Genomic DNA, 25571 nt, shown 5'->3' with positions numbered 1-25571 from the left:
TTGAGTTCATTTGGAGAGATCAGACAAGATTCTCGGTAACCAGCCCATGCTGGGTTAAATTTGTCTTAAGAAGGCCTGCACATTTCCTGACAGATGGACGGCATTTGGAAGGAAAAAAACAACTGCTCTTGCTCTGAATTTTTATAAGCTGTCGGTTGTAGGCTGGGGTCTGATAAAATGGCCACGACTGTTGTTGTCTGACAATTTATGGATCTTTACAGGCCGCTTCACCGTGGTCCGTAACCTTGGTTTCCATCAAACCAAAACAAACATGCAATGTTGACTTAATGCAATTTGTGTGTTTCTTGTTCATGAACTGACACCTGTATTGTGAGACACGAGCCTGTAGTCGTGTTGGCGTCTGTTTACATTCTCTGATCCGGTCACACTTGTCTTTGGCGGGGTTCCAGGAAGGCTTTGCTCCTCTGCCAGCGGCGGAAACGATTGGATGCCGAACCGTCTTTGTTACAAGCCTGTAAACAGCAATGCACCGAGAGGAATATAGTATCAAATGCACTGAGCTAAGAAGGCTGCAACGCTTCCAGCACAGCTGCTCACCCCGTTCATGGTTTCTCAGCGCAGTCTGAGCGCGATGCTTTAATCTGTGCATGATCCTGTAATCCAGTAGACGTGAAGTGTGCAGTTCGGTGCCGCTGCAGGTGGGCTTTGCTGACAGCAGCGCTATTGCCACAGCGTCTGTAATCACCACTGATACCAGCTAAACAACCTCAGCTGTGTTTAGCATCCGACATGATAAATGAATCAACCTCATTCACCAGAGCCAGGTATAACAATGTCTCGTTAGTTATGTTTGCTACGGCAAGCATAAGTGGTGCTATTTCTCATACATGGGATTATGTTTTTTTCAAAACCCCTAACTCTAAATATTTAACGTCGGCACATAACTCATTCCGCACCGTTTGTGCTGCAGACATGAATGAGCTCTGTTTCTGAGCGATCGGTATGAACTCATTTAGGAATTTATTTTAGTAAACATGTGTTTCCATTGTAGATTTTGCATGTTTTATGCATGCTGATTAAAACCTGTGTCCAGGTTAAGTGAGCGTGTCTTTAAAAAGAAAAAAAAATCTTTGTTTTTCTATTTAGCATAGCATAAATTACATTGAGATCATTTTTAAAAATGGAACTTTTTTGTCAACCGTGAGAGGATTGCTGTCAATGTTTTTATCCTTTTATATTCTGAGAAAAAAATTCTGAAAGTGATTCTAATGATATAGTCGTTATTGTTGTAGATGTGGTGTGGACTTCCCTATTCTCTTAGAATTATAATGATTATAAAAACTTTTGTTATGGATATTTATCATACTTTGTGTGAACAGGCCTTTCGGCTGCAAGGGTAGTCTATATTAGTGGTCGACCGATTAATCGGCACCGATAAATGATTGCTGCGGAATCGGTTATTGGCAAAAATACATACCGCTAGTTTTACTGGGTTGCATCCGCTGCTGAAGCGACATAGAAGAGTGCGCTGTCATTATATAGTACAAGAGCGCCCTCTAGAGGCGAAATAAAAACTCACTTACACCTCGTGGCGTTTGTTTTGACACATGAGACTCTCGCGATTGTTACCATCTTTTTGTTTTAGTTTATATCCAGCTGGACGCTTTTATCCATTTGCTATCCGGGGAAGTGGCATATTTAAAGCTGGTGACATGGCTAGAAGAAAACTCACGAGTTTTTTTTATTATTTTTTTTTTTATTATTGTCACTGTAACATATTTTGTTAATTTGATTAGATAATGAAGTGTACTAAAATAAAGCAAAAAAAGCTTGAGAGAATATACAATGGGTCTGATTTAAGTCTAGGGCCTTTAAGCATGACTGTTTTGGATTTATATGAAATATAGTAACACTCTAATTCAAGAGTCCATTTGTAACATTAAGGTTAATAAAAAATATTGTTCATTTGTTGATGTCAACATTTTACTAATAAATGTTTACATTTTGAAGTTCTGTCTTTTAACATTAGTTAAAGGAGAACTCCAGCGCAGAATGAACCTTTGGTCTAATAACACATTGGTACCTTGTCAATCGTTCTCTGAGATTTGTTTTCATGATTATCGAATGTAAAGAGTTTTAGCTCTAAAAACTTGTTAGCATATAATGCAAGTATAGAGAGTAATGAAAAATAAAAATCGCTAGTTAATACCGTTAACAAGGCTCAAAATAGCCCCACACTAACATGGTAACATAATGAGGGTCCCTACATGCAAAATGAAGCATTGAGAACTTTGTAAGTGTAATAAGAAGATATTTTATAAAGGCAGTCCACTTTGCGTGTACAGGCAGGAGCCATCTTTGGAAAACAGTCTCGACCAGTCGAACCATTTGGAGTTGTCCATTAATGCACTAACATGAAAGATTAAGGTATAATTAATATATTCTTTATATATATATATATATATATATATATATATATATATATATATATATACACATATACATTTTTTTTTTTTTTAATAAAGTTCAGTCTTGATGGTCTGAAAATCCACTGGTTTTCAAATATCAAGACTGGGTTGGGCTTCCACTCACTTACAGACTTGTGAGGCTATTAGTCTTTCATGTCTGAACTTGTTTGTGTGTATATGAAAGAGTATTAAATTGAATGCATCATTCTTTGTAAATGGAAGATTGATGAAATGTCATTAGGGCATGCTTTAGCGGAGGCACTGCGTGGTTTTGCTTTCCCTTCAGGCTGTTGTTGCTTTTTGTCCCTGCTTACTTTGCTTGACTGTATTTAGGCTTCAGTGTAGTTTTTTTGTTTGCATCAGGCGTCTTGTGTGACGGGAGACGAGGGTTATGCACGGTTAAAGAGAGCACTCGGGTTTACAATGTGTGCTGAGGCTGATCTTTACACTGTTAAAGGTAGAGGAGGCAATTTGTTTTATTAACACTTTTTGTTATACTGGTTGAAACTCGTGTCACATCCTGATAGCAATCAATTCGAATTTAATCGAGGAATCGTGACAGCCCTTGATTTACAAGTCAACGCTCTGTAAGTTGTTTAGGTTCATTATTATTTCAATGTCATGTGTCTTTTGGGACACTTTGTAGAATCTGCTGTGTGTTTTGAAGGAGACGTAGCTTTGTAGAGTGCTCTGTTAGAAGATTGGGATCTTATGCTTTCAAAGCTAACTTGCTACTATTAGCCTTTCTGCCATTGCCTACCTTACCTTTAAATGGGCCTCCAATGAACATTTTTTTATATTCCCTAATTCTGAGTGGCTAAATCATCTTTGTTCATAGCTTAGTTTGTATCTTAGCTAGTTATTACCATAACTTTGTGTTAATCAAATAACATATATTTCTATATATTATAATCATTACGATCATAACTTGTAGTAATTGCTTATATGAACGCGTAGTTTCTGTCTAAATGAATTAGCTAACTGCATGATTTGTATTCTCTTAGAACTGTCCATTTCTGACATATGGACATTACTTTGACACAGTCACCTCTGATAACGGATTACTCTTAGTTGTAATGTAGGCATGCGTTTTCTGTAAAGCTGCTTTGAAACGATATGTATTGTGAAAAGTGATATACATATACTTGTGAATTGAATAAAGTTGAATTATATATTCATCATGGGGCTTTGAGATGATAAGCTTGGGGTCAGAAGGATTTTTTTTTTTTTGTGAAAAAAATGAATGTTTTATTCAGCATGAACATAGTAAAAGTGACATGTAAAGACATTTATAATATTACAAAATTACATTTCTTAATTTAATGAACAAAAAAACTATAAAAATCCTGAAAAAATGCATCACTGTTTCCACACAAATTTTAAGCAGCACCAAGTTTTTCAACATCGATAATAATCAGAAATATCTTGAGCAGCAAATCGGCATATTATAATGATTTCTATAGGATCATGTGACACTGAAGACTGGAGTAATGGTGCTGGAAATTCAGCTTAGCATCACAGGAATAAAGCAGTTTTTTTTTTAAATGTAATAATATTGCACAATATTACAGTGTTTTTTTTTTGTTGTTGTTGTTTTTATCAAATATTTGTTGACTTGGTGAGCATTAGAGACTTATTTAAAAAACATTAAAAAATCTTTTGACCCCAAACTTTTGAATGTTTGTAAAATTAATTGTTCATTATAAGTGGTTCTTGTTGATGCTTATACTTATTTATTTCTTAAATGTATATTCATTATTATTATATTTGTATTTATAATTTAATTTGGTTATAAATATTTTATTACACTTTGAATAAGCAAATCATTTTAGTACCTTTTAGGTGTATCGAACGATTTTCCTTCTCCTGCGTTGTTTTCTTTTTTGTAGACTTTATAATAAATCCTAGATTTACATTGAAGGAAGGAACACAACCAAGCCATTAGGGCTGGGTAAAAATATCGATTCATCAATGCATTGCAATTTTTTGCTTCTCAATTCAATATCGATTCATCAAATCCTATGAATCGATTCAGCCATCCAGGCCAGTGGCGGCGCTGTGGGCTACACTCTAGTGAGAGCGTTCTGCGTTGTACAAGTCGCGCTTTAGCCCTTAGCAAAACAGCGCGATGACGGACAGCAGCAGCACTCCGTTCAATCCTGATTCAAGCCTGCACCGCCAACATTAAAAGCCGACTTTTGGGCTCATTTTGGATTCCACTGTAAGCCGGGAACTATGGAAGCTTGTTTCCGCCACAGAATGGAAAATAAAAAAGGTAATTGCGACTTTTTATCTCACAATTCTGACTTTTTTTTCTCACAATTGGGAGTTTACCTCTCGCAATTCTGACTTTATTTCTCAGAATTGCAAGATATAAAGTCAGAATTGCGAGATATAAAGTCACAATTGCGTGATATAAAGTCGCAATTGGGTGTTATAAAGTCAGAAATGCATGATATAAAGTCAGAATTGCGTGATATAGTCAGAAATGCATGATATAAAGTCTATGAGATATAAACTTCTGAGAGGGAAAAAGGTTAGTATTTTTTCCCCCTTAGAATTGGCCTGATAACTCGCAATTGCTGTTAAGTGTGATCAGCTATTAAAGGGTTAGTTCACCCAAAAATGAAAATTAAGTCATTAATTACTCACCCCCATGCTGTACCAACCCCGTAAGACCTTCGTTCGTCTTCGGAACACAAATGAAGATATTTTTGATTAAATTTGAGAGCTGTATAACTACCACATTGGCTCCTAAGGGACTGCCTCTTGACGGCCCAAAAAGTCAATGAAGAAAATGTTTAAATATCCCAAGTGACTACCGTGGCTCAACTATATGTTTATCAAGCGACGCGAATACTTTTTGTGCGAAAAAACAAACAAAAATAACGAGTTTATTCGACTATTTTTTTCTTCCTTGTAGGCCAGAACGAGACTTCCTTATAGATTTCCACGACGCATGCGCGAGAACTGCGATCTGAAGTAGTGTAAGCTGTGTACGCAGATCGCAAATCTCGCGCATGCGTCGTGGAAATCTATAAGGAAGTCTCGTTCTGGCCTACAAGGAAGAAAAAAATAGTCGAATAAACTCGTTATTTTTGTTTGTTTTTTCGCACAAAAAGTATTCGCGTCGCTTGGTAAACATATAGTTGAGCCACGGTAGTCACTTGGGATATTTAAACATTTTCTTCATTGACTTTTTGGGCCGTCAAGAGGCAGTCCCTTAGGAGCCAATGTGGTAGTTATACAGCTCTCAAATTTAATCAAAAATATCTTCATTTGTGTTCCGAAGACGAACGAAGGTCTTACGGGGTTGGTACAGCATGGGGGTGAGTAATTAATGACTTAATTTTCATTTTTGGGTGAACTAACCCTTTAAGTGTTATTGTTTACAAAATTATAATTAGAATATAATATTGCACTTTTTTGAGTATGCACATTTTGTGCTTCTGTTTACATTTCTTTTATAACTTGTATGTATAGGAAGAAAGAAATATACTTTCTACTACTTAGTTACTTGCACTTTAGAGGTGTTGTTAAAGCACTGTACAGTGCTTGTCACAGTTGTGTTTGAATTCAACACATACAATATTGTACATTTTTATTCTGCTGAATAAACCATGACAGGAAACAAACATGCTGGGGTCAATTTGTTCTTTAACATTGGTAAAACTGCGCACATTACTTAAAAAATATACTCAGGCACTTAATTACTTGTGTATTTACTTATTATTGAATCGATATCGAAGTTAATAAGTCAATATTGAATCGAATCGAAATCGAATCGAAGCCTCAAGAATTGAAATCGAATCGAATTGTGAAATACCTAACAATACCCAGCCCTACAAGCCATATCTTGGGATCAAAACATCAGAGAGTCTTGGGCTTGATTTTATTTATTTATTTATTTATTGAAGCTAGTAAGCAGCATCCACTTAGCAACCATCTTGCAGTGCCCACAGCAACGCTTCTAAATCAGAACAGCTTAGTATATCCATAACAACAGCATCTTGCATCGCCACATATTCTAGTTATATTTGCTCCATGAAGTTGCATCATTGTTTACACATCTCTGAGACTGTGAAGAATTAAATTATCTTCAGCAAGTCTGGAAAGGCCAGCTACAAAAGCTCACATTAATAATTTCAATCAAATGTTAGAGTGCCTGAGCCGCCAAAAGAGCTTCTCTCCTCTGCAGAAACATTTTATCCGTAAGACGCCGATTATATGCAGTATGATGACCCACGAGAAGTTCACAGAGCAGCACTCTGATTCGGGTATTGTGGCGGCGTTGTTTTCCTTAGCATTTGCTTGCTTGTATCAGCTGAGTTCGGAGGACTGTTACACCCTTCTGGCACTGAGGCAGTTTTGATTGCTTTTGCGGAGAAGAGGAATTGAGTTCAGATGTCAAGAGCAGTGGCAAAATGACTGCCTTGTTTTTCTCCCCATCCATGTTGTTTTGGTGGAGAGCCAACAAAAGGGTGCTTTGTCACGGAGAGCGGCTTTGAAACACGGAGCAGAGACCAGGGAATGGCGGAGGTTTGTCCTGCGAGTCCCTGAGCTCCAGTGATTCTGCCTTCTACTGGGAAAACCCAGCAGTTCTCTGTGCTTCTCAGGGCTATCAAAGGGATCTACATGATCAAAGGTCTTTAGGATAGGGTTACACCACGATTTCTATGATGAGAAGAAGAAATGTTTCTTAAGAGTCAAATTAGCATATTTGAATTATTTCCGAATAATTGCATGAAAGAAGATGCACCGATAATTTTTTATATTTGGAAACCGATAACCGATATGTTGGCCGATAAATATAAATCCAAATTGTTTTATAGAATTTGAGAGCCTGATTACAAAAACAAAAGTCTCACAAACAATTAAAGGGATACTCCACTTTTTTTGTAAATAGGCTCATTTTACCACTCCCCCAGAGTTAAACAGTTGAGTTTTACTGTGTTCAAATCCATTCAGCCGATGTTCTGATATTTAGAAGAATATCAGTAACCACTAACCAGACAGTTTCTGGTCTCATTGACTTCCATAGTAGGAAAAAAAAAATATTCTTCTAAATATCAAAAAATCGTCTGAATACATTCAAAAACAGTAAAACTCAACTGTTTAACTCTGGGGGAGTGGTAAAATGAGCCTATTCTCCAAAAAAGTGGAGTATCCCTTTAAAACCATGTTCCCGGCACACAATTATAATGATGTTCTTATAATTTTATATTGCCTATATGACAGACTTTCATTGAACTGTAGTGATTCCAATCATATTGCATGCAGTTCAAAATCATCATGGCGAACATGTATGCATCTGAAGTGTCTCAGCTGAAGGAAATAATCCATTATTTATCGTCTTAAATATATCAGACAAATTTTCTTATTGGGTAGATAATGAACATGTATACACTCTAAAAAATGCTGGGTTGTTTTAACCCAATTTTGGGTCAAATATGGACAAACCCGAAATGTTGGGTTAAAAATGTAATGTAAAAATTTAACCCAACGGCTGGGTTAGTCCATATTTGACCCAAAGTTGGGTTAAAACAACCCAGCATTTTTTAGAGTGTAGATATACTGATATGGTGGCTGATATATATGTGAATGAAGACTGCTGAAACTTCAGCTTTTCCATCAAAGCAATAAATTACTTTATAAAACATAGAAAACTGTTATTTTAAATTTAAATCTTTTTTTTTGATCGGTAATATACATTAAATATTAAACTGTCATTAAATGGACTTTAGCAAAGCCCTCAACTTCATTATTGCTTCAAGGGATCTCTGAGGTTGGATCATCATTGTCTCTTCCTCTGATCTCTTCAACTCTATATAATTATCACTAGTGGCATCTCGTGAGACCTCATGTTTATGCATATTCAAAATTGATTAGCGCTTAATTAAGTCCCCTGGTCCAACCACGTTCCAATTCACGTGATTCTGCTTCTTATAGAACACATCTTAAAAAATTCAATTATACGGAATAGCTAAGTGCGTTTTTTTTACCGCTAACTTTTTCCTCACCAACATGTGCTTCTGAATTGCTGACATGCACACACGGGCTGCTCTGATTTTCCCTATCTGAATTTTTTACATGCTTGCCTTTGTTGTTCCGGTTTTTTCACTGAATGGGACCCAGAGGCATATCCGATATGTAGCATCAACCTCGTGTGGGTAATTTTTCCTTTCCTCTGCTTGTCTGTATTTGTTAGGATAAATGTAGGCCGAGAGGAAGGGAACAAACACGCGTGTCTCTTTTGTAGCCCGTGAAGATGACGAGCAGCGTTTCTCACGATATCTTTTACTCTGTCATGCGCTCGCTGTCCTGGGCGCAGAGGGTGCTGGGAAAGCAGGCGGTCAGTCATTTTGCTCCCCATTGAAAGATTAGTTTAATATAAATGAGGACTACAGGATTTGATATGAAGACTATTTGGATGAGATTAAATCTGTGCTTGACTGTAACATCAATATAAAATATTCAAAAGCACAAATGTTTTTTTTTCTCTTCTTGTTCTGTGCTATTTGCTGAATTACCATATGTCAGAGGTGATCGCCTGATAAACCAGATCGCCGGAGTGGATAATACAGGCTCCTTTGGAAGATCAGATGGAGATGACCTGCTTACGGTCATCAGCGGGCCAGTTCCCATAATTCCTCCACGAGCCGCTGCCATTAGCTAATAGAAATGGAGGATAGTTTGTCAAGGAGGCTGTTCAATGCAACATGGAGATCTCGTTTAGTGGACTATAACCCTGTTCGGGCGGTAATTGTTTCTCATGGGGATGTCTGTAAAAATACATTTGCATGGCTCCTCGGTGATAAAACTCCTGCTTTCAGATGACGATTTATTCACGTTGGAGGAGTGAGCCTGGAAATGTGCTTCTCACATGGTCAGTCACATGTTTAACATTTAAATATCCTAGTTAATAATAGGAACATTCCTATGGTTTAAGTGGTTTTCTTTTCGGTCTTGCATTTTATCTCTACAAATTATGGATGTCAACTTAAATATGTGGGAATTTGCAGAAATAAGTCATTCAAACTCTTATTTGTCTGAGGAAACATCCAATCTGGCTACTTGCTTGACTAGTAAAATGTATAATCTTGCAAGTTATATTTATATCAATGTAAACTATTGGCTAATAACGAGTGATTTATTGCTTGAGTTTGCTCTCTCTCTTTCTTAAGAGCCCCCGTTCGCTCGAGTAGAGCAGTGATAGTATTGTTCTTGTAAACGCTTTCTAGCATTTTTCCAAAATAAAAGCCTTTTTATAAGGATGCACCGATATGAAAATATGGTTGAAACCGATAATTTTATATTTAAAAGCCAATAAGTGATAATTCTTTTATATTTGAAAGCTGATACATTGGCCGATAAATCTAAATCCAAATTTGTATATAATTTTTGAGAGCCTGATTATAAAAACAAAAGTCTCACCATTAAATATGACAGACTTTTGCTGCATGTTGCACTTGACTGTATTTTCCTTTTTGAAGTGATTACAATCATGGAAATAATCCATTATTTATGGGCTTAATATATTGGCCGAATTTTCTTACTGGGCCGATAACATTAAAAATGAACATGTATCGGTAGAGATGCACCGATTCCAATTTTCATTGAGTTTGACCTGCCGTTGATACCGATTTCATTTTTCTAACCTCTTTTTCAATAACACAAATATTTATTTTCTATACATAGATAGATCATAGTGCATCTCTATATATATCGGCCGATATGGATATGATGGCCGATATATCGTGCATCCCTGCCTATTTTTACTGTGAACAGTAACCGTACAGTTTTTGACAGTGGTCAAATTGTTTTTCCGAAACTCCTTTTAAATCGATCCCTTCTTGTGAACTCTGAGATGTGAATTCGAAAGGCAGTTGAATTACCCAGGTAATTTATTTACATGTGTAATCTAAATGTAAAAATAGAGGAAATGAACATTGACCATTGAAATGTTTAATATCAACCGATACAGATTGTTTAAAAAAAAGCTATGAAAAAACAGATATGATATTGATGTATCATGCATCCCTAGACTATACTCGTGTGCAAAGTGTGCTGCATATTATTTATGTACGTCTCAGAAATCCTGCTGGAACTCGTGCTCCTCAAATATGCTTTGAAAAGCTGTGGTTTGAAGTTCAAGCCATCGCTGGGCAGCTATGCATTACTTTCTGGAGTGCAATTGATTAAAACCTGTTGGGCTATTATCATCACTCCATTTAGGATGCATGAGGGAATGTAATGGAGCCAAGCATTTACTGTTATAGCTTTATTTTTCACGCCTGCTGTTTGTGAATGCCAGCAATGATGGGGGATTCTTGAGAGCTTTAGCCAAGTACTTTTGGCAAAAAGATTTGTGATTCTCAAAAGCCTTTGTGGTTTCTAAAAAAAAAAAAAAGAGTCCAAAGTGGGGGGCGATCTGTGAAAGAAATAGAGCAAGCACTCGCGTACCACGTTTTAGTCTGGGGAGGTTTTATTCATGGCATTCTGGAGGCGGTTCTTCAGTTGAATTCCTCTCCAGTGATGTGCACCTTCCTACACAAAACCCTCCTACTGAGAAACTGTTATTGGGTGATGATAATTATTGAGCATTTTTAGCCTTGATTCTCATGTGTGGGAACCAGCAGAGAGTCCTTGTCGTTTATTGTCTTCTATACTCGGTTCATTTGAATGTATTCTTTTTAAAAGCGTGGTTGAATCAAGCCAAATAGCTAAATACAACTTTTCTTTAAATGTTGGCAACCAGATGATGGAGCTTATCCATGATGTTCCCATAGTGGTTTCTTTTTTTTTTTTTAAGCAACTTGACTTGTTAGCAGGTCCTCAACCCAAGTGCACACTCAACACTTCACCATCCCAACATTAATAAGTCAATAACCCATAAAATAATGCTTTATTTTAACATTTTCCTCATCCTATCCAGCACCATGCAAAGCATAATGGGAAATTGAATCATGATGCTATTGTGTTTGAATTGAGAACCCCAATGGAAAGGTGTTAAATCAAAATGTATAATTAAAATATTGTGAACAGCATCAATGAATCATTTTTTGAGTGTATGTCCTCTATATACTGAACTTATTAAAATCAGTTTGTTTCTTGGCTTGTTTTACCTTACCTGCCTTTGATCTTGTGATTAAAATTCATCTGCATGTGGTAATTCAATCTCTTTAATATAATTACAAAGAATGGCTCTGGTTTTGTACCATAATCTAATCAGAAAGACGTTCCAGATGTGTTAAATTGATTGATATTCGAAATCCACTTAGTTTCATGGTGCATACATGGAAAATTTAGGTAATATCAAGCCCCTTAAGAGTAGTCTTATGACTTACAAGTTTTCTACATCTGCATGATGGCTTTGTGTGAGAAATAGAAAACATTTTTTGAATAATATGGTATTGTGAAAACGTTTCTACATTTTGCACAGTTCCATGAGTACCACTTGGCACGATGCGTCTTCACATGGCATATTTGAATGGTCCTCAAATGAGAGATTATAAGCGAATAATGATTGTATTTCGGTGTTTTCGGGCCACAAAGCTGTTGCATGGATTCAGAGGACTTGTCATATTACACAAAGTTATTAAATAATAGGTTTAAATTTTGATGTTATGGTGTTGTCTCCATACCATCGTTGGAAAGTCAATGGCCACTGTCAACTGTCTGGTTACCAACACTCTTCAAAATATCTTTTGTGTTCAACAGAAGAGAGAAACTCATACAGGTTTGGAACAACTTGAATGATGCCAAAACTATCCCTATTATAGACCATTTCACAGGATGTAAACAACACTGGTCCAGAAGCACTTCCTGTTTCAGTTTTTTAACACTACATAAAAGCTGGGATAAAATACAACCAACAGAACATTTAAAACTGAATCAAAAAGTTAAACAAACATCTTTAAGATGTTTTCTTTACATGTGAAATAAAGAAAACAGTTACAAACTGAAACAGGAAGTGCTTCTGGACCAGTGTTGTTTACATCTTGTGAAATGGTCTATAGAACAGCTCAAACATTATACCTGCTGGTGCTGGAGAATCATGGCTGAACTTCATCATTTGAGTGAAAGGGTAATGGATGTCCCAATGGCCCGTATCCGGTGTGAGAAAGCTACGGTTTAGCTGACAGTCTGTCACTTTCAGGATACACTTTCACTACATCTTGTGTTAATTGATCATGTGTTTTATTTTATTGTTGTGAATTGCGTTATCCAGCTGGCTAACGTAGATAAGGTTTGGCTTTGAATGACTTATGGTCTTGAAAGATAACATAATACAGTATATATCATAATGCAGAGGTTTTCTTAGGGTGGGTTTCTTTGCATAAGGCTCAGGCAGGTGCTGTCTCAGTGCACTCATAAGCCACCACCTGGGTTTGGGAAAGGACATGGAGTCATGCCAGGGTCCGCTGTGGAGAAGGCCAAGCCAGCGACGCATGGATCCAGAGCTTGTCAGGGGTCCAGCTCCTCCCGCTTCAGCTGCTGATCCAGCCAGACAGCTGTGAGCTGCATTCCTTCACGGATTTAGGGGGTGAAAAAACATTACTTCACTGATATCCAAGTTGGGTATCTTGCACAGGGGAATGATTGGACCAGCTCTGTGCAGTGACCCAAGACATAATGTTTACAGAATGTATTCATTCCCTCTGTTCGCACTGCAGAAACAGTTATTACCACATGGTGCCGAGTGAGAGATACCTCATGAAATCGATGTTTTGGGGACTTTTAGTCCATGTCTGTTTACTCCGAGGTGCCTATATGCTAGTGTACTACTACAAAAGTTGAGAAAATAAACGTGCATCAAGACACATTTTAAATGTAATAGTTTTTCTATTACCTTTTACCTCTATTACCTTGTGAAAAAAAACAAAACTCATCTTTACTCATCTTGATAATTTTATGGAGTCTTTGAAAGGGACATGTACTTTTTTTTTTTTTTTTGGTTTTTATTTTTTGTTGATGTGTTTTGGGTATTTACCAGTGGTGGAGAAAGTACTGAATCTCAGTACTTAAGTAAAAGTACAAATACCCAGATAAATATTTACTTTAGTAAAAGTAGAAGTAACACAATGACAACCATACTTAAGTAAAAAGTACTTTATTTTAAATGTACTTTAACTATTAAAAGTAAAAGTACTTGCATAACAATTTATTATCTTAATGTCTATTTTCTAATGATTAATAAAACATTTAATTCTAACTCATTCAACCTAATAGCCTACTCCTATAATGATGTTCAATAATGATGGAAAAAAATGTCACCATTTCTGAAACAAGCTTGCAATTAGGCAATTATACACATCATGCTTATCCTTACTATATGTTAATAACTATGTTTGGCAGTAAACAAGATTAATTTATGGTGTAATTCTGAACCTCTTGGCTTGCCATAATCCTAACCAAACCAAACGTATATTACACACGGTGTGTTTCCTATGCACGTAAAAACAAATTTTCGCGTATGAGTTGCACGATAAACACACTGCGTGTGAGACTCATTTAGTGTGACCGAGTTGATATACTGTTATCTATGGCAACCAAACGTCACTGGTGAGACAAACGTGCAACGAACGGACGGTCAGATTACGTTTTGGCAGGGGAAAAACTGATCAGAAAATGTAACGAAAATGTAACAGAAGTTGTAGAAATGTAGTGGAGTAGAAAGTATAATAATTGCTGCAAAATGTAACGAAGTAAAAGTAAAAAGTAGGCTCTATTTATTGTACTTAAGTAAAGTAAAGATACGTGAAAAATGTACTTGAGTAAAGTAACGAAGTATTTGTACTTCGTTACATTCCACCACTGGTATTTACGAAATCACATAGGCTACTCTCTTAAATGGGTAGGTTATATTCTATATAGAATAAATGCGTGTTGTAATGAATGTCCATATTGCATTCGCCATGTTGTCATAATCATGTGACCTACTATATAATAGAGGAAGAATGCAATTTCGGATGCAGCCTTTGTTTTAGTCTTGTTTTAGTTTTTTATCCCACTTAGCCTATTGTGTCACAGTTTTTCATCAAACACAGTAGAGGTAAACAAGGTTTTTGCTATTATAATCACTCTTGATTGGTTTGGCTAACATCTTTTGCATGTTAAAGGTAGGGTAGGCAATTTCGGTGCGGCTAGCTATAGCAAGCTAGCTTTGAAAGCATTAGATCCCACCCTCCCTTCAGAACATCTCCTAAGCCACGCCTCCTCAAACACATGATGAGCAGATTCATCAAAGCGTCATAAGAGATGCTGTTAAACTACCTAATATCTCGAAACGCATAACATAACAATAATAATGAATGCAATCAAAGGGCTTTTACGTACCACCTGACTGCTGCAGATTCATTTTGGCATGATAGCTTTGACATAAATCTGAAGTCCGAGGACGTGAACAACATGGGTTTCGGTTACGACGTGGTGTGAACTAAGCTTGTTGTTTTGGTTCAGTATGAACTGTAAAATGTGGCTGCTGTTTGTTGCGCACTGTGACCGGTGTACGCGGAGGTATGGAAGTTTCGACCAGAATAGCAAAGTGTTTATGAAAAAATTCCCTACCCTACCTTTTGAATTCAGTATGGCTGCCTGCATACCTCAGACTCTTTAAAAAACACTCAAACTCACCTCAAACTCTGACACACACGTTTTGAATGCAAAGTATTAAATGGTATAGAAATTGGTTGCCTCAAGTTCCTGTCAACTGTCCCTTGGTCACAGAATAATGAAGCGTAATGGAAATCTAGCCGCGCTGTTGATGGAATATCGAAGTCGTAGCCCAGGGACAATGTTTGTGACGTTTTGTCAGTTTTTAAATGATTTTCTGTCTGAAGCAGAAAAGCATAAATGCCTTTTTCTGAAGGTAATACTTCACTGTTGTCATTGTACAGAAAGGGCTTTAGATAACAAAACCACCCCATAAGTTTGGAGCAGCTGTTTAGTGAATGCTTTTTCTGTAGCATCTTGGCTTGGCATTTGGACACGCGGGGGAGCAGGGGAAATGGCTATATTGTGGTATGTGGTTTTGTAGTGATATTCTGGCTTCAGGGATATGAACTGTGATAAAGAGCAAAGCAACTTCTGTTTTGGCAAGAGGCACAGGAAAAGAGATGACAAGCCGAAGGCATGAATTTGATAAATTTACCTTAAATGTGCAGCCATTTTAAGAAAGTTTTGTACTCCTCCCTGCCCTAATCTCAGTTCTGTCTAAACTTCTCTAAAAGAGGAATGACAAACAACAAGATGTTAAAAAGATAAAGATGAACTGCTTAAACCCTGAAGGCATTTTTAGAGTACTATAAAAGGGAGAGTCAAAAGTTAGGTATTGTTTGATCATGATGGAAAAAGTAAAAAAATAAAGTAAAATTAGGCTACATTTGGGCTTATCTCGTGATCGACGAGATTTTTTTTTTAATCTGACTAATTTTAATCGTGAGAATCTGCTTTAAAAAATCGGAGCATGTTTCGTAAAGTTACGAGCGAAAACGTGACACAAATGCTGCATCAAACTCGTGAGACTTCAAATCTCTCCGTTCATGTCATACTTTTTAGACAATTTTATTTTTATTTTTTATACAAAAAGTTTTTTGGGATTTTAGAGGAAAATGTTATTTTGGGGAGGCACACCACAGGGCATTTTTGAACTTGATTTGTCATAAAAAGTATTTGATATTAAAGGGATACTCCACTTTTCGAAAACAATTACTGTTGTTTTCGAACTGTTTAACTCTGGGGGAGTGGTAAAATGAGCCTATTTCCAAAAAAAGTGGAGTATCCCTTTAAGAGACTCTCTGGGGTCAAGGGTCTCTCTATAATATGATTTCCTGTTTTTCCTTCCTATGCATAGTCACACTGCATGACTGATTTGGCACATTTGTTTCTTTAAATACTTGTGTCATTTGAACAAAACTATTTCTCATTTCTTTTCCCTAATAATGATAGTTATGCCAAACTAGCTACCACAAAGTAATTATTGCTTATTTTTCCCCCTACATCATGATATTATAACCATTACTACTTTGCTGAGGTAACAGAAAATGTCAGAAAGCTTTCTTCAGATGGTATAGCTCCATGTAAACTTTTCTAATTCTGAACTAGGATTTTGAATGTTGTTTTGTCATTGATGTTGCCTTCAATAATTCTTAATAAAGTTCATTGTTCAGTCTGTGAGGATTCAGGAAGTCGCGAGCTCCCATAATAACCCGCAGATTTGCATTTGTCCAGATAGCGAGCCTGCAGCAGTTGTGTGTGCCGGCGAGGAACGGCCTCAGCTGTTCAGACAGGCCCCAGTGAAGTGTGAAGTTGTTATTTTTGGCTCCATTCCTTGTGCTCACCTACACTGTGTTTTGATGCTCTTTTAAAGTGGATATATAAGGGGTCTTGGCCCCGAACAGCTGCAATAACCATCCTCTCTGCCGGTCAGTCCTCAGGACTGATGACTGCACCCGGTGCAGATTTCATGCACCTCTGATTGTAATCTGCCACTCAAGACCTCTCCATGCGAGGCTCTTGATTAGAGAGCAGTCATTAGAGCAGAGAACGATACCCTACGCTTGGGCATTTATGGCACTCTACTGGATATCTTGCGTCCTGCTTGGACGGATCACCGTTACATTAACCCTTTTGGAGCATCGCTCTATGAGCATGTCGGTGCTCTTGCCTCGATGCCAGTATGACAGACTGCAAGATACGATTTCTTTTTTGTTTGGAGGAACCAGTTGGCAGTGATCCAGAGCTGCCTGCCACAGTGTCATTGCCAATCCCTCAGTGGCTTCAATCCAACTGCTCGGATTCAGCACTTTCCCCCGTCTCGCTGCTGTAATGTGGCCTTTCTAAGATAATGTATCTCTTTGGAAATAAAATGCACATCTCAGCATTGATATTGATGTGGATTTTAGTCCATTTGCAAGAGTTCCTTGTTCCCGTTTTCTCCCGTCAGGGGCAACAATGCGTACTGTAGCTTGTGCATGAAAGCTCAATTTAAAGAGTTTTTGCAGGCTGAGAGTTCCCTTACTGCACCGGTAGGAACCAAATAAATTGACCCTGTGGTTGCCAGAGCTGTGGAGCATCAAAACAAATTTTCTTTTTTTTTTTTTCAACATGATATTTATTGCTTTTAGAAACATTTAGATTAAAACAAGCACAGGAAAATAATATACAAAAAACCCCAAAAACAAACAAACAACACCTATACTATACAAATGTCAAAAGTATTGATTAATATAACATGGTAAATGTTATTCCTGTGTACACCGAAAATAAACTATTTGGTTCAGCTTCCTTTAAAAATTCAATAAAGGGGTTCCATACTTTTGAAAAACTTTCCAGATTTTCCTTTAACAATACATGTAAAATTCTGCTTGAATTATTGATATAATATGTCTTGCAGCACGCTTTTTAACTGGATTTAGAAACTCCAAATGATGTCTTGATGCATCTTCTGCAAGCTATTGAACAGTAGTGACTCAACCACTGCTGTCTTGTAATATAGTTAGTTAATCTTCTTATAGAATAGTATAGTTATTTAAAGGGATATGAAAATTGTCAACATTTAATCACCCTGATGTCGTTCCAAACCTGTATGGCCAGCATCTAAGTTAATGTTAGTAACCAAAAACTAATTTATCAACCGCTAATCTTCTTCCACAGATGTTTGGACTGATGATGTGTGGATGAGGAAATGATGACCCTTTTAATTTTTGGGTAAAATACCCTTTTAACTCCAGATTAACATGCTTTCTGGCCTACTTTTTAAATATTTTACATGTGTAACGCGGTACACGTATTGTTACCCAAAAAAGTTCAGCATGCATGTTACTGAAGAAATGCAGCGTTTTTTTAACCATTGAATATGCAGCACAAAATTTGAAACTGAGTTTCCCACCTAGGATGGGACAGTTGCATTTATATCAATATACTTTGTTGCTAACGTGTCAGATGCGTGTGCTATTTAATGCATTTGAAACATGTTTTCTTCAGTGCTTAACTTACATTTTATGGTTTTATTCTTAGCTGTAAATGTACAGAGTATTTCCATTTTGCATTAAGATCCTCAGTCTTAAATGGGGCGTCTCTGCATTAGGGATGACATCTTTTGGTACCTCAGGATTCGATTATAAATCGATTCTCAATTTTGAATCAAATTTAGATCTGATATATGCATAGATTTGATTGTAGTTTTGTTACTTTTGACTGCGGTAGACAAGTCTAGAAGGAAAAAATCTTGAAATTTATCTTTATTCAACCCAGTATTATAAAACAAATGGCAATTCAATCTGACTTGTATATTAAATGAATGGCACGCAATAGAAGCAGAGTGCAATAATTCTGACTAAAATATGTAATTTTTTTTTAAACTATCCAAAAGTAGAAAAAAAACTTTGTTTTTTGTGAGTGTGTTGTTTAAAAACAGCCATAGTTTGTTCAGTAAACCACTGCTTAATTAAAAAAAATAGAGGAAAAAGCCATTTTATTCCCTGATCCATTACTACAAAACCAAGGTACAGACTGAACCGTAATTTTTTTGTGTACCGTTACATCCCATTTAATACATTTTAAATCCGTCCAGCTACTTTAATTAAATGAATCTTAGAAAGACTTGTTTTTTCCACAGAAAACCTGGGTGGTATACTGTCTGAAGCCCACCAGCGTGTCCCTTATATTCTCCCCTGCTTGCTCCTGTTATTGCTTTGTTAATCGATGTGCTCTGATTCGTTTCGCAGGAATGCCTGCAGCGTCTCAGAAGACTCACCTGCAGATCCCGAGCTCAGGCGAGCAGAGCCACTTTTGATGAGATTCTGGGAGGACCACACTGTCAAACAGAGGTAGGAACGGAGCCGGTCAGGGTTTATTGCTTTACCAGTTGGAACGTTGTTGTGTGGCATTGCTGTTTCTTGTAGTGTGCTTGCACCAGGTGCATGTCTGTCAAAGGACAGAACACTGAGTAAACAGAATTTACAAACTCCTTAAATGGTCACATTGTTGCCGTAGTCACATATAGTCATGGCATTTGCTTCTGACATGATGGTGTGTGTTAATATTCTTTCCTAAATAGTCTGAAACTGCCTAATAGAGTCCTGCAGGGATGAAAGCAAAACCTGGAAATTAGCATGTTAGCACTTGTGGCTCAGTCTTTACTGTAGACATTGTGCTCTTGCAAACTAAACTAATTTACATTTTCATGCAAAATGTCACAGAGGTTATTTTATGCAATAATCCAAATGCCAATGAAAAAAAATCCTATTGGGATTTTGACATGAACAATGGTGATGCTAACTTCCAGGTTGACCTACAAAAATGCATCTCTGCAGCACTCCATTGACAACTTTGGCTGTCATTACTTACTCAACCTCATGTTGTTTCAAACATGGCTTTCTTTCTTCTGCAGAACAAAAAAGTCGATATTTTCAACTGTTTTGGCCATACAATAAAAGTCAATGTGGTCTAAAACAACATCAACATCTGAATCAAGTTGGTCCTTATACTGTAGAAAGACTTCGTATTAGCGCTTGGTCATCCTTAGTTTGCAGGTCTGATTTCTTGGCCCCTCTCTGTTGTTCTATTATTAAAAAATCCTCATTCTGTCTCCAGTTTGTTAACACCTCCTGAGTTGGCCTTTAGAGTCTGTAGAGCCCACTGTCAAATCTTCATTGTTTGAATTGGGATTCGTCACCATGTATAAAGCGTTTCCCTTCTGGTTTCTGAGACAGAAAGGCACAGGTACCATAGTGTTTCTGATCCGCCAAATATCTAGAGCTTGACTGTATCTCTCACACGGTTCGCATTGCTGCCCGTGGGAATGCATGAAAAATGAATCCTTGGATTCCTTAACAAATTGAAATTCTGCCAGTCTGTTGATTCGCTGTGAGCTGTATTTGATCATTTAAAATGCCTCAAATAGGCACTACCAAAAATTGTCAGATGTTTATTATGTTGTAATTCGCATTCATGTCATATACAGCCGAGGACAGGCCTGATAATGGTGTGATGCTCACAGGCATCATTGATCTTTACATCAACCCCTCTTTTTGTTTTTCACCTTATGGAAGTGAAGGTGAAAATATGAATTATAAACTTTCATAAATAATTGAGAGCCATCGGCAGAAGTAAATTATTAATAGGTGAAAAAGGCGTCTCTCTTGATGCGTAGAGATGGGCTAACATGAGCACAGACATGTTATTTCCTTTCTATTAGGAAAAGCGTGATTCTGCTAGATAGACCAACTGGAGTGTTTGTGATTTTTTTTGTGCTCTGTCATCTTTTTTAATTGTTTAAAATTATGATCTGAAATCTGATGTTCCATCTCCAAAAGAAAATCTGTGCTAAATGCTTTGAATAGCATTACGCCTACGTACAGAGATGTAGGTTTCATTCACTTCCAATTCCATTCAGATGTTTTAAAAGAGCTTTCCTGGACACGCCCCTTTCTTACATTGGGGGAACAACCAGATAGTCCCGCCCCCAAAGTAATGCCATTGGTTCAGCCAATGTTGAGTCAGAGTGTGTACACTTTTTAGTCTGATTCCCCTGAAAGTGTCTTACTACTCATTGAACTGAATGTGTTGAAACGCTGCTGTCAATCAACAATTGTGGGGGGGGCATCCGATTGAGTGACGTCACAAAATCGAACGGCTCAATTTGAGATAACAAAATATGACCACACCTCAGATTTGGTCGTCTTAGAAGGTTGAAAAATCTCCAGAGGACAGTCACTTCCTTCTGAAAAAAACATTGCGTCACTGTTGCTGGCTGCACAGCATTTCAATGAGTTATTAAAATCGAGATAATCAAACACAGTTTTTAATGATAGTTGCATTTTAAACGATAATTCTAACCATCTGTAAATTTAAAAATCTTATCTAGCCTAAGAAGATAGTTGAATATGAATATTGAACAGGTAAATTAAACGGGCATCATGGGAAAGTGAAATCGAATCAGAATTGCTGTTTACACGCATGCATCAAGATCTTAGGCTGCGCTTTCAAAAATCAAAAAGCCTTAGTAGACCATTGACACGTTTGGCACCAAAGGTCTCTGATCTACTTAAGGGCCTGCAATGCCTTTGGGAAATGAAGCCTTAGTGTGTGCCAGTTACCAAGTAGTGGCTTGACTTTGACTCGATGTGAAATGACTCTGGAATAGACGTGAATGACTTGGCATGCTCTGGAGATTTTCTTCGTAAAACATAATTTTACCTTATGAAAACTTATTTATGAATCAATTCAGGTCTTTTTTTGACCTGTGACTAAAGTCTTCATCCAGCTGGAGCTCATTTAGACTTGCTTGTTGTGAAACACTGACTTCATTTGCGTCTGGATTATGTGCTTTGTCAAACGCTTGTGCTTGTTGTCCTTGTTTTGCAAGTAAAAAATACAATCATGAAAAAATGTGATTTGCATTTTTTAATTTAGCGTGCGCTTTTATCCAAAGCGACATACAAGTGATTCAGCTGGAAGTAAGAAATAGTGAAAGTATTGAGATGGTTAGGTTTTATAGAATTAGTGTATAGTTTAATTGCATTGAAATATACACACTACCATTCAAATGTTTTGGGTCAGTAAGATTTTTTTTTTTAAATGTATGTTTTAAAAGAAAGAAATAGTTTTATTCAGCAAGAAAGAATGCATTAATAAAATCTAAAGTAAAGACATGTATAATGTTATGAAACAAATTATGTTCTTTTGAGCTTTCTTTACGTTAAAGAATCCTGAGAAACTGCATGTTGGTTTCCACAAAAATATTAAAATTTTTATATATAATATGACATTACTTCCATGACATTACAATACCACAGTAAGAAATATGATGGTAAAAAATGGTGTTTAAAAATCCATTTGGGGAAAATAACCAGTCAATGCGATCGTAGAGAGGGATTTTGGATGACTGGACGGAGCAAAGGGAAAGATAATCAAAAAGCCATTAAATACAGCTACACCAGACACATACTGGTTAAGAACATCCTAAACAAATCGAGTAGATCTAACAAAAATTACAAGTTCAAGATGCACTTATCTTCATGACATTCCCTTCCTAAATTAAAAAAAAATAAATAGTTTTGTGCTAGCCAGTACTCTAAAGACAAAAAATGCCCATTCCTAGTTTCAACAACAGCATTTTCAGTAGATAAGTGTCTAAAACAAGCACAAGGAGATCTTTTACTCATTCTCTTTTGCGCTCATGTGAATACGGTTAATTATGCACCAAACATAGACCGTGGCAGTGCCAAGTGCTCTAGACTTGTGTTGGTCTTTTGTGCGAGTCTTCTTAAATGTAAATGCAAACCTACAACTGTTGCGGAGGGCTCCTGGATCATGTTAATGCATACTAATGAAACTGTGGTGCTTAAACAGTACTGGATTACTCTTGTTTTCTCTCTCTCACCGCTACACTTTCTCTCCTGCTTTATCATTCTGTTTTGTGATTGTATCAGCACAGCAGTGGTCAAGGTGAAATTTGTGTCTTTTCCAATTTTCGAAATGATTCTCTGTGGATGTAACACTGTCTGGGCTCAGTATATGGCCTGTGCTGTTTTGTCAAAGGAAATGAAGGTGAGATTTCAAACAGCTGACAGCTGCATATTGGCCGGGACCTCTGATGACTGTACCCGACACACTCCAGAGTCATCCTGCTCTGCGAAATCATCACAATTCCACACTTGAAAGAGCTTTTTCTGACAAAGCAGTGTCCGCATATGGCCCAGGTGGTCATGGGTCTGGCGCTTAGTTGAGTTTCAGAGTGAAGGAACCGGTGGGATCGCTCCCGCCGGCATCTTGGCGTCTGGCGTAAATATTCACACTGAGCCATATGGAAAAGTGAGATAATCAGCCATGCTTTTGTTGTCCTTTATATCTGTGTACTGTAGGATTAATCTTACACAAACTTGCTGTCCATTACAATGTTAAAGGAGTAGTTCACTTTTGAAAAAAAACTTTTGCTGATCATTTACTCACCCCCATGTCATCCAAGATGTCCATGTCTTTCTTTCTTCAGTCGAAAAGAAATTAAGGTTTTTGATAAAAACATTCCAGCATTTTTCTCCATATACTATATGCACTTCAATGGGAACCAAGCCAATGGGTCCAAAAGACACATCAGTACAAACTGCAAACTGTTCTAAGGGCTTTAACGATTCCAGACGATGAATAAGGGTCTTATCAAGCGAAACGATCGCTCATTTAATAAATAAATAACAAAGTTTAAGTTTTATAAGCTCAAATGCTCGCCTTGCTCTGTTCTGTGACGCACGTTTGTGACTCTCCTGTTCGAACTCGTTCATCAAAATGAACGAATCTTTTTCCGAGTCATTTGGTTCACTCAACGAACGGAACGAACGAATTGACTCGGGAAAAGTTTTGTTTGTAGTAAGGGGTAGTAAAACTCAATCGAATTCATGTGTCATTTTTTATGTGTTTTTTCACATAAATGTCTATAACTCTTTTTTTTTTGTTATATATAGACACAAATTGTGTGACTGAGCCTCTTGGTGGCGCTATAACAGAACATAACATGCTATACTTAACGAATGCATAGCTGTAACATTGCGTAACTCAGTTTGTGCCATCACCAACTTCTGGGGATGATTTCAAGATTTCAAGACACCACCACCTTTTGGTCAAAGTTATAACAAAATTTCTACTTTTGAATAAATCTGCGTATTTTAATGCCACTGGTCTGAAATCGTCACCAAACTCTGACCACATCACATCGATTTTGTAACTTCGCCATCTATTGGTCGAAAGTGATAATCCATTTCTTCACATTTTTAGTCAATGTGTGTGGTTTTTTTTCAGCTATTTTGCCTAAATTCATCTTTAAATGTCTTCAATTGCTTCTTGCTGAAGTTGATCTGAAACTCCCAGCCATGTTGGCATGTCTTGTCGGCTGCTTACGCGCCTGGCCCCAGTAATTGCTGCTTGCAGCTATATTTATAGTTGTTGTTATATTATTAGCCCATTTCTCACATGCCGTCTTTACTGGTAAATTACTATTACGGTATCATGTGTGAACAGGGCCTTTTCAAAAATAGCAGTAAATCGTTTCTGGCAATTTAACAGAATGAAGTTGTAACATTACCAGTAAATTAGCGGTTTGATACATGTGTGTGAACAGAGAATACAGAAAATTGGTATGAACATGTACGAGGTCCAAATGCGCTGATGTAAGAAGCTTACTTTGGACCAATCATAAAGTTCTTATGGAGATGACACGATTACGTGTCCTTTTGGTAATATGACATCGAATTTGGTCTAATAAGGTGTAGTGGGCTTGATATGTCACCAAAGTGGGAATATAATGGTTTATTCCTTATTTTTGGTCAAGCATCTTAAACTAAAAACTGTCCAATGGCCTTTTCTATGTATATGCAGGCCACTAGCGTAATTCCCATTGTTGACATCAGCATTCTCTGTATCCCACTTCAGCTGACAGCTGACTGCCAGTCGGCGTTTTTTGTGTGTCTATATGTGTGCACATGCCCGTCTTTGCTCAATCCTGTTCCCTCTTCGCCCCTCTGTTTGTCTTGCGCCACTGCCCTCTAACTGCTGATTGATCGAATCCACCTGGAGACCAACACCCTTCTTTCGTTTGCCAGCACCTTGGGAGACGAGAAGCAGGTTGCCTGCCAGCTCCGCACAGCCTCCTTTGACCCACCGAGTAGGCACGGATGCAGCACAGCAACAAGAGTGGTACCTTGACCCACTTTAGCAGACACAGAAGTGCTTTAACTTGAGCTCATGTCCTTTTTGGGCGGCCTAAATGGAACAAGCACCTGGTATCGATCAGTCTCTCTCATGGGCTCCACATGCTTGCACTTTGTTTCTCGGTGCAGCCATAATGCTACTAACATTCTCAGACATACGCACTCATTCACAATTAAACATCCCCCTGTTTTCCTGGCAGGCCCTCATGTTCCTTTTGCTGTCCCAGAACAATAAGCCGTCTCAACAATCTGAGTGCGCTCTTCACGATCCAGGGCAATCACCAGTAGGCCACATGTGCTAGCATGCTTCAACTGCTCGAATGTTCTCCAAGTAGGGTGGAGACCGAGAAAAGAGCTGTCAACTGGGATGCTGGGTGGAAATGTATTCCCCCCCTGTAACGTTCAGCGGAGATGCTACCCCTTCCCTCTCGCTCTT

At 37.5% G+C, this 25571-nt stretch overlaps 1 protein-coding gene across 3 annotated transcripts in view; it reads left to right on the top strand.

The window, feature by feature from the left end:
- ndst1b (N-deacetylase/N-sulfotransferase (heparan glucosaminyl) 1b) overlaps positions 1 to 25571 on the top strand; it is an 84679-nt gene that overhangs the window by 10882 nt on the left and 48226 nt on the right. For all 3 annotated transcript variants that reach the window (XM_039693724.2, XM_039693726.2, XM_039693728.2), the window contains exon 2: positions 19160 to 19261. The gene's annotated coding sequence lies outside the window, so the exon portion shown is untranslated. The remainder of the gene's footprint in view (positions 1 to 19159; positions 19262 to 25571) is intronic.

Source organism: Pimephales promelas, chromosome 19 (genome assembly GCF_988280905.1).
Source record: "Pimephales promelas chromosome 19, fPimPro1.hap1.1, whole genome shotgun sequence".
Lineage (NCBI taxonomy): Eukaryota > Metazoa > Chordata > Actinopteri > Cypriniformes > Leuciscidae > Pimephales > Pimephales promelas.
Note: the sequence above shows the minus strand (reverse complement) of the source record. Positions and strands in the feature narration are given on the sequence as shown.